This window comes from Pseudopodoces humilis, chromosome 16, assembly GCF_049639895.1.
Source record: "Pseudopodoces humilis isolate 2021_Gansu_Grassland_sample_001 chromosome 16, ASM4963989v1, whole genome shotgun sequence".
NCBI lineage: Eukaryota > Metazoa > Chordata > Aves > Passeriformes > Paridae > Pseudopodoces > Pseudopodoces humilis.
In genome coordinates this window covers 3,918,763-3,936,004 of record NC_142215.1, presented here as the reverse complement: position 1 = coordinate 3,936,004, position 17,242 = coordinate 3,918,763, and the positions used below count along the sequence as shown (strand labels likewise).

Genomic DNA, 17,242 nt, shown 5'->3' with positions numbered 1-17,242 from the left:
GAACCCAGTTGTAACCAAAAAGCCCTTTATCTTCATCAACATCACCCCTACCACAGCTCTTTTGCTAATAAGACGACATGGAGAGTGAAAACACTGGATGCCATATCTCTACAAATCCCTCCTTTTCTCTTACTTTTTTTTTGCTATCAAATCCTCGATTTAAATTCCAAAGCACAGAATTCAACACATACAAATTCAATACTACCTCGAAAAGCAGAGTTTGCTCCTGCTGGGCCAGATCCTCTGCTGGTACAAATCAATACGGATCTCTTTAGCCTAAGTGCATTTACATTGTGAATCCGGCCCCTGGGATCCCTGAGCTCACATACCGGAAAAGTCTGCTTTTAATTAAAAAAAAAAAAAAAAAAAAACAAACCTAAAAGCTTTGCAAATGTGAGCTTACAGAGGGAGAAGGCCCCACTGCAGGTTTACTCTGGTTTATTTGTATTTTCGTAGCAAAAACTTCATGACCAAACCAAGTGCCCGGATGGTGACTGCCTTGGTTGAAATATCTTCATAATTTCAGTTTTGGCAGCACCATGTTCTGGGAAGCTTGCCCCAGTCTCACCAAATTCTTTTCCTTACAGATAGGAAAGTAAATAATTTTTAAAACCAGTTATACAATCCAGAACTGAACTACAACTGTTTCACTTGGCAATTTCCTTTATGTTAAATGATTCAAACCATCCTTCAAAGCAAAGCATTTATAGAACAAAACAGTTGTTTTGAAGAAAAATAAAATATTTATTTTGACACAAGAGTCTGCTCCTTCCCTTTTACTATCTGATTTCCTAACTTTTTTTTTCATTTTGCTTAAAAAAAAATATTTATTTTCATTTTTTTGCACTGCCAGAGAACAAAAATAATTAATTATTCACTCTGCTCTAGATAAACCATGCATAAATTATGAATAAAAATATACATTCATTCCCTCTGCTGTAAACTACTATTTGGTGAAAAGTAGAACATACCAGGAGCCTGAACTTATCCTCTGCCTCTTTGTCTTGTTTTTCACTTAAGATTCGATTACAACAGCTTGGAACCTGGGACAACCTCACAGCAGCTGCACTCCTTCCACGTTGTTATACTACCATCTACTGATAAAAGGATGCTACTTCTCTGGGATTTTGCCTGCTGTCCTCATCACCTTGGTGCAACAAGCAGTATTTCAACTCAAACAGAGCTCAAAAATGAGCACTGAACTGCTGCTCCAAGCCTCAGCAACTGAACGCTCTTTTGGCGCTCACGGAGGCACCAGCTGCACTCCAGACCCCTTGCAGGAAAGGAGGTTTTGGGGGATTTGTATTTGTTACTCCCTTTGTTTCTTTCAAGGGGAAAAAGCTAAGGGATGGGAAATGATTATCAAAAGCCCTTTGGCAACTTCGCAGAAAGGAGGCTGGGCTGGTCTTATGCTAAAGTGAGGAAACATTAAATTGCTACTTTAAAGAGGCTTGAAAGTGCACTACATTAAAAAAAAAAAGCCAACAATAACAAGTTTAGTTCTATAAAATGTTCATTTCCCCCCATTATTAATAGCAGGGAAGGCAGCAGCTTGGTTTTTTGCAGCATCCTCACATCCCTCTTGGGGGTTCCTGATGCTTCCAGCAAGTTGTCCCCAGTCACCCTCCAGGACTCATCTGGGATAACTGATTTGGTTGACTGAGGAATGGAGAACAGAGAGAAGAGCTGAGGACTCTTTGCAGGGTCTCCAGATGAAACAATTGGAAGTGCCAGTTAATTTCACATCCTTTGCCCTTCTCAGCTATACCCAAAATAGAAAGAGTGGCAGGCACCTTTTAGTGTAATCATTGCACTACAGTGATTTGGGGCTAATTAGATGTTAGTAATTAAGAAAAGACTGCTGTGATGGATGTTCTCACAGGTTGCATTGTTGATTCAAGAAATAAGACTGTTCACCTTTAAGTATTGTCAGTCACATTTCCTTAGCTGGGAAGAATTAAATGTCAATTTTATCTTGCTTCATCACTGCTCTTTAATCAATGTCGATGCATCACTTCCCACTATCATTCCTCCATCAAACACTGACCTGGAAATCTGACACTGAGCTTTTCAACACCAGCTCAGCTAATTAAGAACTTTGTTATTCCACCTTCCATCTTTTAAAGAAAAGTAAGAAAAGTGCCAAAGAGCCTTTTGCTTTCATGTGGAAAAGCATCAGCAGGGGGTTAATAATAATTATTAAAATGACTGACAGCTGGGGCTGTGCTGTGATTTGGCCCAGCCCTGTGGTCCTGTAGACACAGAAAGGTAAAAGCTAAGAATAGTCAGGCCCTGAATTACTACAGTGACTAAATGGAGTTTTAGGAAAGAAAATAGCTTCCTACCCTGAGACTACAGGAGGAAGGTGCTGATATTTATTTTTGCATCTGACCCTTTCAGCAGGGCAGCCAAACCCTCCCCACATCACTGGGAAGCAGGAGGAGCTCTCAGAGCCTTCCCAAAGCAGCCTATCACGGACACTGTGGGCCACCAGCAAGGAATTAAAAAGCAGGGCTGAGCTGTATCCAGATGGGTTTACTGGATTTTCCTGCACGCAAGCGGAGGAGACTGTTTAATGCATGTACTGCCACACATTCTGGGAGCCCTAAGCACAGATTAAGATCTCACTATTCTGGGGCCTGCACAACATGACAGCCCCAGTCCCAGAGATCTCCCAGCCTGAGCGTGAGAAATAGAAAAAAAAACCTGGGAAAACTGCAAAAGCAATTAAGAAATTTTGATTGGTACCGTGTCACTGCCGCTCTGTCTTTCACAGGCTTTTAGGGTTTAAATATTACAGAAACACCTCCTTTTGAAGATACTTCCCACTTCTCCCTGAGCCCAGGGGGAACTCATAAGGCCAGACACTGCAAAAGTGTTTGCTAGAAAACTTGGCTGGTAGAAAATCAATTAGTTGTGGCCTGTCAGAAGTGGGCATAGATTTGTCAATATTGAGTAAGAGTGATAAGCAGGATGGATATGGACTGTGAAGGCTCTTCAATAAAGAGATGGTCAGGACTAGCAATGAGGACCTGAGAGGCAGAAACAGGTCAAAGCTCCTTGGACATGAAATCCAGCAACAAGGGAAATCTGGGCAAGAAATCTCTTTGTTTCTGCTTCTAAAAGAGAAATATTAGGTGCAATTTCTGAACACAAGCGAGAAGAACAACCAAGGCATACATTTGGCTGATATCTGTATTTTCTTAATCAACTACAAACACTATCAGGAAGTTCAAATTTGGCTGATCTGACTTCTTAGAGGTGGGGGAACAAAAACACAAGCACTTGGCACAAACCATTGCTTATATTATCTCACCCAGAAGACCTGCAGATCTAACAACCTAAGCAGACTCTAAAGCTTTCACAGGATTACTTGTGTGAGAAAGACCTTCTTTTTGCACAAAAATAAAGATTCAGAACTCCAAATATATTTTGAGGGCCAGATTTCTGGTAAAAGATGGAGGAAAGATGCAAGTGGCAGTCTTTATTGCCCTTTTCCAGGCCAGCATTTTCTTTGGTAATTCTTTCGGGGGAAAAAAAAGATTGCTATGGGGCAACACATGCTTCTTAAAAAGCTTACCACTCCTCTCAGTGTTCTCTCCTAGCTCCAAAACAGGTGTTTGCAGCAGCTCCATCCTGACCCAGCCCTCATCCTAAGTCCTCAATTCAAGTTGGGCTCCAGGCAATTCTGGCTCTGGAGGCCCTCAGTTCCCAAAATCAAATGGTGATCCCCCTCTCAGCTCCATCTAAAATCCACCAAATTACACTGCACCTGCAGGGAAGTGCAGATCCTCAAGTTTTCGAACTTCTTTATTTTTTCCAGTCCATGGTAGGACATCTCAGAGAGAAAACACCCAGTGGAGGCACTGAGAGTGCACAATCAGGTCTTGGCACACACAATTTTTCCATCGGTAAATCACAACCTCTCAGGAGCTCAGCCTCTCATCTGGCAAAGGGAGGTTCCTCAATGTATAGATTTTGTGAAGATCTATTCTCTAGCATCTGTGAAAAGCAGCATTAGAGGATCTACAAAGGCACCTCAGTAACCCTGCGGTGCCTTCAGTCCCACCTCACAGATTGCACTTTTCCTGGAGCACAGCGACCTTGATTCTGCAAAGTGTGTGAGCACAAACTGACAGTGGAGCTGGATTTTCTGTGGTTTGCAGAATCAGGGCTGATACATCCATCAGAGATACATCCAAACACACAGCTGACAAAATAAATATCTTCTTAGCACTCCTATTATCATCCAGTGTTTTGGGGCCGGCTCATAAAGGCGCTTATGTGCAACAATGCCTAAGCAAACTGGGCTGATTTAAGAGGGCTGAGGGAACACTTAGCTTAGAATTTCCTGGCTTCAGTTAGATGCAGTCAGAGCATTAAGATTATATTTCAGTGTCAGTATGTTGTTTTTATTTGCTTTATTAAATTTGCTTTAACTTGCATTGACATTTTCTTCCCCTTGCTACTCAATCTCTCAGCTGTAAAGAATCTGTTTTGCTGGACTGTTTTGCCATTTGTATCAAAAATAAACATTTAATGCAATAGGAATTCCTAATTTTTTTTATCACCAATAAGTGAAATCAAGCCCCAGATAATGATGTTGATTGACTTCCAGTCCCAGCCTGGCCAGACCAGTCAAGAGATTTTTGATTTAGAGACAGCTGTACCACCAAAACACAGAATTTGTTCTCTCATGCCATGCAGTTACTGCATTTGGGCACCAAAGTCCAGTTTAAATTCCCCACTGACTCTGTCACAGATGGAGCAGTAGCACTGTTAGCAACAGCACTGCTGGTACTGATTGCAACCATGGAAAAGCTTCAGAGTGCCAAGTTTCTTAAAGGTAACTTTGATTTCAGTGCACACAGCGTTGTACCTGTAAGTGTTGCTGAGGGTCTAAGTGACAATGTGATGGGATTTCCTTACTGGAAGCTCACTTTGAAAATCAATGCACATTTAAGTCACACACTGGTGTACAGTAGTACATCTCTGCTTCATACATGACACAGAATTTGGTTCTGCAAGAAAACATTCTTTACAGCTTTTTGAAGGCCAAATGCTTAAAGATTCAGATTTGATTGTAAGCAAATATCCAATGAAGAGAGCAAATGTCCACATAAAACAGAGCTTTATATCAAGCAAGCAATTGTTCTAAATTACCACAATTTTGTGTAAGTTAAGCCAGTCCACTGACCTTGAACATTCTTCTGAGACACTGGATGAGGCATTGCAGAGTCACAGGAACTGACCCTGTACCACAGGAGGGGTTTAGCCAGGGCTACTGTGCTCTTTTTGAGGCTCTTCTGTATATAGGAGTCCTCTGGAGCCCAGTCCCCAGCTCCAGCTGCAGAAGTGGAATCTGGACTGGACAGAGGCGTCACAGCACAAGGCATGAAATGCTGCACTGCCCCTGGGCACAAAAAGCGAGTCTTGGCATAACCTGTCAAGTAAGGCACTGTGGAAATCAGACCTTCGCCCTTCCAAGCAACAGAGGACAAGATTTAGGCTTTTTTCTGCCTGTCTCTCCCAAAATTCAGGGAAGGGCATGACTCCCTGGCATAGCAGGCAAGTAATAAAGCTCACACTGGCTGGCTGGAATCACCTTGCCTGTGCAAGAGGAGATGAGACATTGGTCTCATGCCCCTGGGTTTGCCAAGAGCATATGCAAGTCTCACCAGGATGCTCCCCTCTCACCTAAATCCTCCTCAGTGACAGAGTCCAACCATCTGTCAATGCCACTGTTCACCCAGCTGAGTTTACTTTGAAACACCAAACTCCAGAAGCCTGTGGAGATATAACTTCTCTCCAGAGAGAAGATCCCAAATGGTCTTTATATGAGAACCTTTCTGTACACAGGTATAGCAAACCACAGATGTAAGGGAAAAGGTTCACAGTAAAACTGCCAATACTCTCCTTGCTTTGTTTGCTGGGGTTGCTGAAATCCCACAGAGGTGGTGATCTCCTGCACTGTCAGTGCCAAAATGTAGCCCAAAGAGACTGTGAATGAGCAAGGAACAAGCCACAGCTTTTAGGTCTGTACAGATACTGAGCAAACTGGTTCTGTAGTTTTATTCCCAATGTGCAGAGATTAGAAACTGTGCCTGGCCAGCTGTACAGCTGAGGTGTTCTTCAGTTCAACCCAGTTCCAAATCCACTAGCAATAAATCCCATGACAATCAGCATCAAGATGCTACAATGGGAGTGATCCACGGTTCTGAAGACAGACAGACTGATGAAAGTTAACTTTATGGATATTTTCTGTGAGAGGGAAGGAATATAACTAAAGCATGGCCAGGATTTTTAATGGCTGGTAAAGAATCAAGGCCATGATTGGGCACCAGTGCTGTGGTGCACCCAGCTATGTGAGAACTAAGTGCTTCATCAACACTGTGCCTTTAATCCACAGTGCAAACATTTGATTTGCTTCAGGCCCAGCACTTCTCTGCCACAGTTGCCTGGGATCTTGCCCAGATAAGTGAACCAAAACACCAGCCTCTGCTCTTTGCTCTGTGAACACTGGCACCAGTCCTGAGGATGCAAAAGTCCTGACACCAGCGTCAGGAAGCCACATAAAAAGGTGAAACATCAAGTGATCCTTCTAAAAGAAATCACTGCAGGTGCCTTTCATTCACCTTCAGCTTCCTGAACCTTGAGGGCACACTTGCTTTATGCTGCTCATCTTTCCTTCTTGGCTCCAGAAACTTGTGCCTTTTAAAACAAGAGCTGCAACTCTAGTTCCTTCTCTTTTAGACAGCAGCTACAGCTTCCAGAGAAAGACCAAATACTGCAGTGAAGTTTCCAGGGTTGGCAGAGGTTTGTCCCTGGCTGTGTCCTGGAGCCAGCTGTGAACAGCTGTCCAGGGGAGCCACACGTGAAGACACAGCAGCTCCTCTGGGTCTGCACCGCCTTAAGGATGGAGTTTTCCTTTGCAACTCCCATAAGAGGATTTATTTATAAAAAGGGTTTTTGCTAGTGAAGCCTGCCAGGAGGAACTGCTGGTATTTTTATGTCATGGTCCAAAGGGCTGATCAGATTGTCACAGACCCAAGGCATCAGCCCCTTTGGAAAAGGACTCATGCCACGATGTACAGCAATAAATACCCTCCAACGCTGCAGGAGAGCAGTGTCACGTTTGTTAGGAGGGAAAAACTGTCAACATGCCTGTGAGGCTACTCCTGCACGTCCCCTGCACTGAAGATCATTTCCAACCCATTAAAGGCTTTTTAAGGCCTGGATTCAGACCCAGCATGACCCTGTATAACGTTGCCATTCCCAACACCCATAGCCTGGCTCTCCCCCAGGCAGAGCTGGAAGGATGGCAGCCAAAGACTGGGATTGATTTTACTGCTTGGAGGGAGGACTGATGCCTCTGCACTGAGATTTCTCTTTCCAAAGGCCAGAAAATCCCTCCTGGTCACTGCAGGACTGAGCCCAGTAACATTCACACCAGCTCTCAGACTCACACAGCCAGGTGTAGCCCAGCCATGGTAGAATTTAGCTTTGTCTTCCCCTTTTAAAAGTATCAATAGGGAAAAAAAGAATTTTTAAAAATCCAGTTCTCAGGTAGCAAGAGCAAATTAGTCCATCTCCTCTCCCCATGCTCCTAAAGCACCCCAAAAGGGGATAACCTGACCCACAGAGCCTGTCCTGGAGGGCTGGTGGGGAATTTGGGCATAGACACAGCCTCAAGCTACCAAATTAAATGTAACACTGACCTACCCAGAGCCCCCCAGCCCTGCATGATGGACAATTGGTTCAGACCAAGCCTCCTGCTTGGTCTACCACAGCAGTCTAGACATTGCAAGTACAACATGGCACTTTTTCTACACTAATAAACCCATAAGGGCAGGGAAGGCTGCAGGAAAAATGAGAACTACCAGAGCAGAACAGCCCCCGAGTTTTTGTTTATCGCAAACTAATTAAAACAAAGAGCATACCATAACTCAACCCTTAATAATAGGTAACCAGATGTGTCATTACTTGACCATGCTATATTGCAGCACATATATAAAGGTTATAAGATTGTTTTTCAAAGCAATGTGCCACTGCTAAGGGTTTCCTAGCACTTTCATAACACACTTAGCACCTGAAGGAATTTTACCTACCAAGGCTAAAGCAAAACATGGCTAAAGCTAAAGCACACAGTCCCTCAGCCCAAAAATGAAAATGTCAGCATACAACATTGCACAGTACACCATAAGACACCATTCCTATTAATAGGAGATATTTCCTCAAAGGACATTTTTTCTGTTGATTATAAAAAATGTCCTGAATAAGAAAAATGCTGCCAAAGTGACAGCAGTGGGCAGTTTTTCTGTTGTTTTTTTTTTAATACACAGAGGTTACTCAGCCCTGGCCAAGCACAGAAAAAAACCCAATATTTACAGAGGTAATAAAATATACAGTGTGAGCAATTTACCTGATTACCAGAAGGATCAGGAACAAAAGTAAAAAGAGAGCACTAGAAAAAATCCCAGGCCTAAATCCAACAAAGCCTTTAGGTTTCTAAGACCCTGCAGAAACCCCTGTTCATTACATATTTCTCAATGAGGGTACAGTGCTTGTGTATAAAAACACATGACCAAATGGCCAAACAACTCAAGATCAGCATGTTATTAATTTCATCCCACTGTCAATCACTTTTCAATCCACCTGACTGGGGTTTTCCACCGTCGTCTCCAACATCTTTCCTGTGGATTGAATATTCAAACCCCCAGCATTGATAGAACTCTCTCCCCATTAAAGCCATTGTGGGCAACGAGAGGACCCATGCTGAATGCTCTGGGGAATGACAGGCAAGAGCCACCAGAGGCTGCAGGTGGGTAAAGTGTCCTCCAGCATGGCTGGAGCAGGAAAACAGCTGGGAAAAAGCCACTTTCTGCAGCGGCCTTGTCTCTGCTCTATAGTGACACAAAGCAGCACTGCAGCTGGGCAGATAACAAGCTGTGGGCAGTGGAATGGCTCCAGAATGAAATGGGAGGTCTGCTGGGTCTGTCCTGGGCAGCATGGAAAGAGATCCCTGCAGATAAACTTATTTTTGGCTTGGTGGTTTATTCAGGCTAAGTAAATAAACCAAACATATACACAGGCTTGGCTTAGAAACAAATGAAAAACCACAACAGTGCCTTGAACACAAGAACTGTTCTGACTGCTGCACCCTGCCCAGAACCTCCTGCAGTCTGAAACACAGGCTTTTCTTTCTGAACCATAATTAATGTTTTTGCAATATTGCCTTAGAGTTCGCCCAGGCCATCTGATGAATCTGACTAATAGGGGAAGATGCTTTTAACCTGTGGGCTGCCAGACAGCTGGGTACCTCCTCAGCCACATATATTTGGCTGTCAGGTTGAAAGAAAGGCAGCAGATTCAGGGTTAAGCACTATTCCTGTCATGATTGCCCTGAACTTGCCCAGTTAAATTGCAACAGCATGGGTCTCCATAATTATCTAATTGTTAGTGTTGTGCCTTTACGTAATTTATGATGTAGCATTAAAGCCTGACCTCTGGTTTGAGATGAAGTGCAGTACTGCTGACATCCAAGCTCAAATTAGTAGGTAAGTAAGCACCCAATTAACGATTATGCCACTGAGCTTTCATTTCAATCTGACCACACTGCTACACTAATCAGTTTTCTAAGCCTTTCACCTTCCCCATAACTAATAAGCATTTCTCCTGCTTTTTATGTCTGCAAAAGCCTTGTTATCCTCATAAAAAGCACTCCAAGATTGCTGCTTCCAGTAATTCCTGCATTAAGCCACTGGCCCAGTGGCATATTACCAGCTCTGCAGCCACCTGATCAGTAAAATCCAAGGCATAAAGCACAGGCACATTGGCATTCTACAGCAGAGATAAAATCCTTGCAGTGTAGAAGAGTTGTCTTAGACCCAAAGCAATGCAATTTAGGTGGGAATTTGGCCCTGCCGAGGATCCCTCAGCTTTGCAGGAGTTTAAGGATGCAGGACAAAGGGGCTGAACATCAAATCTGTTCCTTTAGGAATGAGATCCCCAGTTTTATCCAGATATAACAAAGATACAGTAAGAACTCAAGGCCTGGGCAGTAATATCTGCATGGTGGGTGAAGTCAGTGCTGGATCGTGAGCCTACAGGAAGAAACAAATTCCCACTTCTCTGCAACCCCATCCTCTTCATTCTCTCTTTTCACTTGCAGTATTCCAGAGCTTCTCTAATCTCTAAAATGTCTATTTTTATGGCAGGCACTTGTAACTTTTTTCTTAGTAGTCAGCTATTCAAAAATCTGATCTCAACAGTAAAAGGTACAGCTTTGAGAAACCCTCTTTTTTTCAAAGGAGGAAAGATTCAGTCAAGACTCACTGCCACTGGGCCAGAGAAGTGCTGCAAAGCTGCAATCAATGTCAAAATGTGCTGTAAAACACAGTTCTAAACCAAGTGCAAGGAACCAGCACTTGGATGGAATCACATGCAGTTAGAGACACTAAGGTATAAACAGGTGCAGTCAGCAATGTCAGGAGAAAATTTTAAAAAAATAAAAAACATTAGCACATAATTAGTGTCAGCCCAAGATTTGAATACCACATTGGGGAATGCAGTATCAAAATAATGTTACTCACAGCAGGGAAAAAAAAAGGGTAGGAAAAAGCTGCACATTATAGGAAATGAGTTGTGTGAAATGTGTAAAAAAGCTGACAGAGTCACATAGCTATAGAGGCTAATTTCCTGTTTCACTGTGGAGACAGCCCTGATCAGCTGGACTTAATATAGCCTTCTCCATGGCAGCTGGGTCAAAATGTGGCCTAAGCACTAGAAAATTGCCTGCCATGTGGATGAGTTTAGTGCACAATGAGCTGTGTGGTAAATAAACACGTTTAGCCTGGTCAGATAGGACACTCAAGAGTTTTATGACACATCCAGATAGACACAGCCAGAGAGCTGCTGCAAATTGGCTGATTCAGGGCAACCCCTTCACATGGCCCAGTTTTAGGGCTCCACAAGGAATTTTCTGCATGGCACCAAAACGTTCCAATAGGACCCACCCTTGTGTGCAAGGACAAAACACCATCACTTCCTCAAAACTCCACATAGATACAAATCCTTACGGCAATGCTTTCAAACACCAAATTTAGAAGGCATCACTGCAAACTCTCCTTGGCTGGTAATGCCCACAAGTCAGGACACAGTTCCCAGCAGGTTTTAAAAGCTGCCCCCTCTTTCTGGGTCTGGCTCTGGTGCTGATTGCCCAACCCATCTTCTGTCAGCAGCTTCATCCACCAGCTTGCCCGCCCGCCCCGGTGTTTTTTCCATGGCACTAATGAGCACCCCGGTGGATTAGGGACTGACTGCCCACTCATCTCCTACAAATTACCACAGATTTCAAGGAGAAAAACTATTAAGGAATCTATAAGGACGTAAGCCTGGGTTTTATAGCTACCCTTGCCCTGGCTGAGTCAACAAGAAAGCACTCTACCTGACTAATTGGGAGTCACTCTGCCTTCTGACATCCGTGCCTTCAGCTCTTATTCCGAGCTACGCAGAGGAGACTTGGGAATGTTTTAAATTATTGATGAGGATAGGAAACCTATCTCTGAAATGCCTTTGGCAAACTCTTAATATTCTGGGATTTGGCATCAGGAAAGACAATGCCTCTGTCTCACTCATGCTGTTGATGCCTCTCATTTACTCACACTATAAAATTACAGTTTCTGATAATTTCCATATTTGGATGGAGAGGCAAATGGAAATAGCATTGTTTATTGCTCTGAAAGCTTCCAGGTAATCCATCTTTGGTGCCGGAGTCTGCAAACCCTTCCATTTGCAAAATTTTCATTGATGACAGGAGTCCTCAGAGAAGCTGACCCAAAGCAGTCAGTTGCCATAAACACATTGGATAATTATCTTAATTATTTATAATAGCACCAGTAAGCAAGCCAGCACTGAACACAGGGGTCCTGCCCTGGACAGCTCACATTTTAATCAGACGTGAGCACAGTGTGCAAGAGGCAAAGCAGGGTGACATACAGGCTGCCAGGTGAGCTTATTAATATTTTAGAAAAGGGTTCATCAGTAAAGGAGTATTAATGTTTTCTGGCCCTTTGGCATTAGAGTGTTAAACCAAGCATCACATAGCAGAGATATATTTTCCCCCACATTTTTAAAGGCAATATATTCAAACATGACAAAGCCCCACAAAAATCTTCTAATTATTTTCTTTTGTCTCACATGGTTTCAGATTGATGGCTTTGGCTCAGGATGTGCTGTCTTCAGAGTTAGAAAATCTAAGCAAAATCTCCTTGGGACTGGGACCAAATTACCAAATCCAGAGAGACACTCACCAAATCCAGAGACTCTGCTCACTTTCCACCTTTGGTGGTTCAACACATCATTCCTCACAAATGGTATCAAGGTGCAAAAGGAATTAATTGCACCATCCTCTCAACAAATGCACAATCTATGCCTGTCATTATCTGAAGTGAGGACAGCAGCTTGTAACTATTAATGGGAGATGTTTCACCCCCTTCTTTGAGAAGGGGAAGAGAATAAGCTCAAGAGTGGAACAAGAACCTGACTGAAGTCATTTGGCAACCTGTGGATGTGCCTTGGAACTGATCTCTCACAAGTCCCAGATTTGCCAGACACTGGTTTGCTACTCAATCAAGTTTCCTCAGGTATTACATGTAAACACAGCCCCCCAAAATCTGCCCAAAGATACAGCTGGCAATGTGTGTTTATCTACACACATGTACTACACACACACAGGGTCTGGCCTTTCTTCATGAAAACACTCCTACCTGGTAAGGGCACATGACCATATTGAGAGCAGTGACAGAGGTTGAATTTGCCTTTAACCTATGGATTTTGCAAATGCTGACTGCCAAAATGTGTTTTTTCAGCTGGTTGGTGTGCCGGTTGTTCATTAATCAACCACTTTTATTATCCATTAGTGTGCATTAAGCTAAAAAAAATTAATTTGGAGCAGGGATCCCATTCTTTTTCTCTTATCTAATTTTCTGTTCTCAGAGGAAGTTTATATTTTTCCATTTGAAAGAGATAGAATTACTGCAAAAGGGTCTGTCTGCACTGACAGATCCAGCTTTCGTTTCCTTCTCAACAGCTGGGTTATTATTAGAACTGGCAGAATAATTCATAATGAATAATTTGACACCTATTCTTCCATACATATATCACAAGTTGCCCACATTTATTTGTTACTCAAAATTATTAACCATAGACTGTGCCAACAACTCCCGCAGGGGCATTAGTGATACAATATATTCCTTGTGTTTCCCCCTTGCCTCCATCAGGAAATCCTTTCATTAAAGTCAGAGTGGAAAGCATTAATTACCCCTTATTTAAAGGTAATAACTCATCATCTGTAATCATTCCTCAGAGACAGATGCTCATATGATGACCCAAACTACTGCAGAGTTTGCATTCAGCGTTGGATGCAGATGAAAATTCACTGAGAACCCAAGGAAGAACAGGTTTAGCTTTCTGGGTCACATCCTTGCAGAGAGACATTTCTGCTGGATTATGGCCTTTTCAGGACTTCCTGTCTCCATAAGAGATCACTTCTGTCTTGCCTAAATAACTCAAGAGTTATCAGAGTCTTTAAGCCACTGAGTGAGATGATTGCACTATGTAGGTTATATTTTCAAAGGTTAACTGGGATTTTAGCAGGGAATGAACCTCATTTTGGTGCCAGAGCAAGGAGAGCACAGGCGAATATGATGTTTGGTAGTGTGTTATGTGCAATCCCTTTTGTTACTTCTAATTTGTAACAGCACAGGTCCAATACAGCTCCAGGGACACATTTCTGCTAAGCCCTGAGGTAAATCAGCACACAATGAGAGGAAAAGACAGCCCATGGACACATCCACTGAGCCTCCAACCTTGTGCCTCCTCAACAGAAGGACAAACAAGCATTTCTCATTTCTCTAAAGGACAGAGAGAACAACACCGTCTCTCTCCAACTCCACCTTAGTGTTTCATATGAAAAAGAACCAGTCAAGACAATCTCTGCCTAGAGTTTGCTCTTGACATTGCTCTTGACAGGTCTAGACAGCCTCAGGTACCTACTGGCATTAATATACATTGAAACCACTCACAAAATATCCCAGCAGCTTTGTAAACCAGAGACAAATACCAGCAAATGTAAAGGAACTGCCAGGTGCAAAGCCAAGTCAGCCTGTGGCATACAGGTACAAATACAAAAACAAGGGCCCAGCCCAGAGCCTTAGAAACTACAAGAGCTCACTCTTGTCTGGCCCAGACTACACAAAGGCTTTTAGTTATTTCAAGTTCAACAGGTGAATTTAAACAACCTGCTTAACACAAAACATAAGGCTAAAAACCAGAAGTAAGCTAAACATATTGGCATTCTGGCACCTTATGCTGAATAATTCATACATAAGGTACTGTAGAAAAGAAACATATGGTTTTGGTCCTCAGTGACTTTTTAAGCAGAACATTTAAGAACCAACCTCAAATGTACAAGTCCAGCAAAAGCCTTCTTGTGCAGAATGAAAAGAGATCATTACAACCACAGTCTGTCTCTCCCTTCAACATTTCCCACAGAGATTTCAATGTCTTTATTTGATTTTGTCCCGAAGCAAAAGAGAAACACTTACAAAAAGCTCATCTAAGACAAGATTTAGGGTGTTATCCCTGTTACCCTACAACTCAGCTTATCTCATTTTGACACACTAATGGCAGATGCAAATTTGATGTATTAGCAGATACAAAGACCTCCCTTCCAAAAATGAGCATCGGTTGAGGTCCAAACTGTCTCCAGAGTTGTTGTAGTACAGCCATCAGTGCATCAATTCTCTCCTTGCTTGCTCTGAATACGGGCTCCTGCTGAGCACCATATGCATGTCTGATAGCTGCCATTAAAAATCATCATTGCACACACCAGTCTCTCAAACACAGTCAGTGGAAAATAAACTCAGGAACCCAGCATGGGAACTGCTGGCAAATGAAGACTTTTAGCATTTTACTCAGCCAAAGTACACAGCTACTTTACTCTTGGCTAATGCCTCCTCCTTTCTGAGACACCTAAACCTACGTGCAAAGTGACAGCACTGCTGCAGTTACATCTTTAATCACAGCAGTGGTTAAAAGCCAAAAGTAAGCTAAACATATTGGCATTCTGGCACCTTATGCTGAATAATTCGTACGTAAAGTGCTGCAGAAAAGAAACATATGTTCTTGGTCCATAGTGTCTTTACTGTAAAATATTTAAGAATTAGCATAGGATGTATATAGTCAATAGCAGCCCACCAGTGTGGTGTCAGTGTCTATCTGTACCTTTATATACTCCTTCACTGTGTTGATACAGCTCATATATATTAATATCAGAGATTCAAATCCTCTTAGCAAGCAAATGGTTCAGGTTACTCAAGCATTTTGAGCTCTTCTTTACAGTGGACAAGGATGATAACGTTGACTTCCTTATGAGCAACGAGCAAAGCTGCCCTTCCTCTGCAAACATGCAACAGGGATGCCAAAATTTACAGCCCTCTGCAGCATCCAGTCTAACTGATACTGCTTTACATTTGCACACAAGGCTTTCAATCCCAGCTCATCACAGCACTGAGCTCAGAATCGGGTCCAGCAGATCTGGAAAGGCACCCAGACACATGCACACACAGAAGAAACCTTCTGGCATATCGATGAAGAATAGACCTTCCAGAAAAACATCCAGTATACAGATGAGCCCTCAAATTAGTAGAGAAAGCATGACGACTTCAGCAGTGGTGGCTGATGAAGAGACACACACATACACACCTCTGCCACCAATCGTGCTGCTAGGGCATTCATCAAATTAAGTACCAAGAGGAACAACACCTCTGATATCTCTTCATTTGGGGCTCCAGTAAATGAAGCACTAGATTAGGCCTGACAGAGGCCTAATGCAGCTTGAGCTTTTCCTGGTGTAATTAATTGGAACTTCGCCAGCTTGACAAATTGGAATGATGAATCTATCTTGTATGAATAGAAAAAAAATGCATAATCAGTCAAAGATTTAGTTAAGACAGCTTCTCTCTGACTCCCTGCCATAGCTAAATCCATTAAGGCAAGGAAACATCACTTTAAGAAAGGCACTGCTCTCCCTATGTTCAATTTATAACTTTTTGTTCTTGAATTTAATGGAGCAGTCAACCTGGACAGATTTGACTTTGGAGGGGAGAGGAAGGGGGAGGTGGGAAAGGTTGTTTTATTTTTAGCATTCTAATCTTCCCTACGCCTGGGTAGTCTGGGAAAGAAAATAGTCTCTTTGGTCTGAACATGCATTCCTGGGGCTGCATTTTAAATCTTTGGGGTTACACAGGGGAATCTAATAAGAGCACCCACATACTTTGCCACCAAGATGATTCAGTGATAAAACTCACTTGTCAAGTTATTCCCCTACTAACTTGTTTAATTGCTGGTAACATTTAGGCAGTAGAGGATGCGATAGATTGACTGCTCTGACAGCACTGCTTTTTACTCTCCAATTACCACCTAGTTGTAAAGGCCCTTTCATGACACATTTAATGGAGAAGCAGAGAGAAAACAGGTTTGCTTACTTTAAAAATATATTTTTATCATTTGGCAGTTTTTTTCCATATATTTAATTTAAACCATGTGCTTCCCCTCTCCCTCCATCTCACCTGCTCAGTCATAAGACCCAAATTATGAAGAATCAATTAAGCAGCTAATATCCCCATTTGTACTGGATGTTTAGAAAAACTTTACATTTCCTCTTCGAGGCTGTGGGCTGCAAAACAAGTTCCTTACACGTGACGTGGAAGAAATGCTTGTTGGTTAAGTGAGAGCTGAAAATGATGGTTTTCATTTCAAACAACCCAGAGTTCCTCCTTGGTTCGCAGAAGCAAAAGTGGCAGGCAAATGTTTAGCTGACATAACGCAAGTGACTGGCCATAGATTTATTTGACAAACAGTTGAGCAGACAGCCCTATATTGCACTCACTTGTAACCCACACAACCCCACCAGAGCCAGGAGGATTGTGCTGGCAGGAACGAGAGCAGGATTAAACCCAAACACTGCGGTTCATGCATCGAGCCATTTGCTTTTGGCCACTGGCCAAGCTGACAGCCACATTTAAATAAGCCACCTGCTGAGTAGGGAGTTTAGAGAGCTAAGTGCTCAGGAGAGCTTTAGCCCAAAAGTATATTGAACTTACGCAATAAGGCGTGAAGTGAAAGGATTTCAGTGACAAGGAGTACTAGAAGCCATATTATGGTTCTGACCTCTTGTTCT

At 42.7% G+C, this 17,242-nt stretch overlaps 1 long non-coding RNA gene across 2 annotated transcripts in view; it reads right to left on the bottom strand.

Moving 5' to 3' along the window:
* Window positions 1-17,242, bottom strand: part of LOC148183012 (uncharacterized) — an 84,473-nt gene that overhangs the window by 62,116 nt on the left and 5,115 nt on the right. The window lies entirely within an intron of this gene.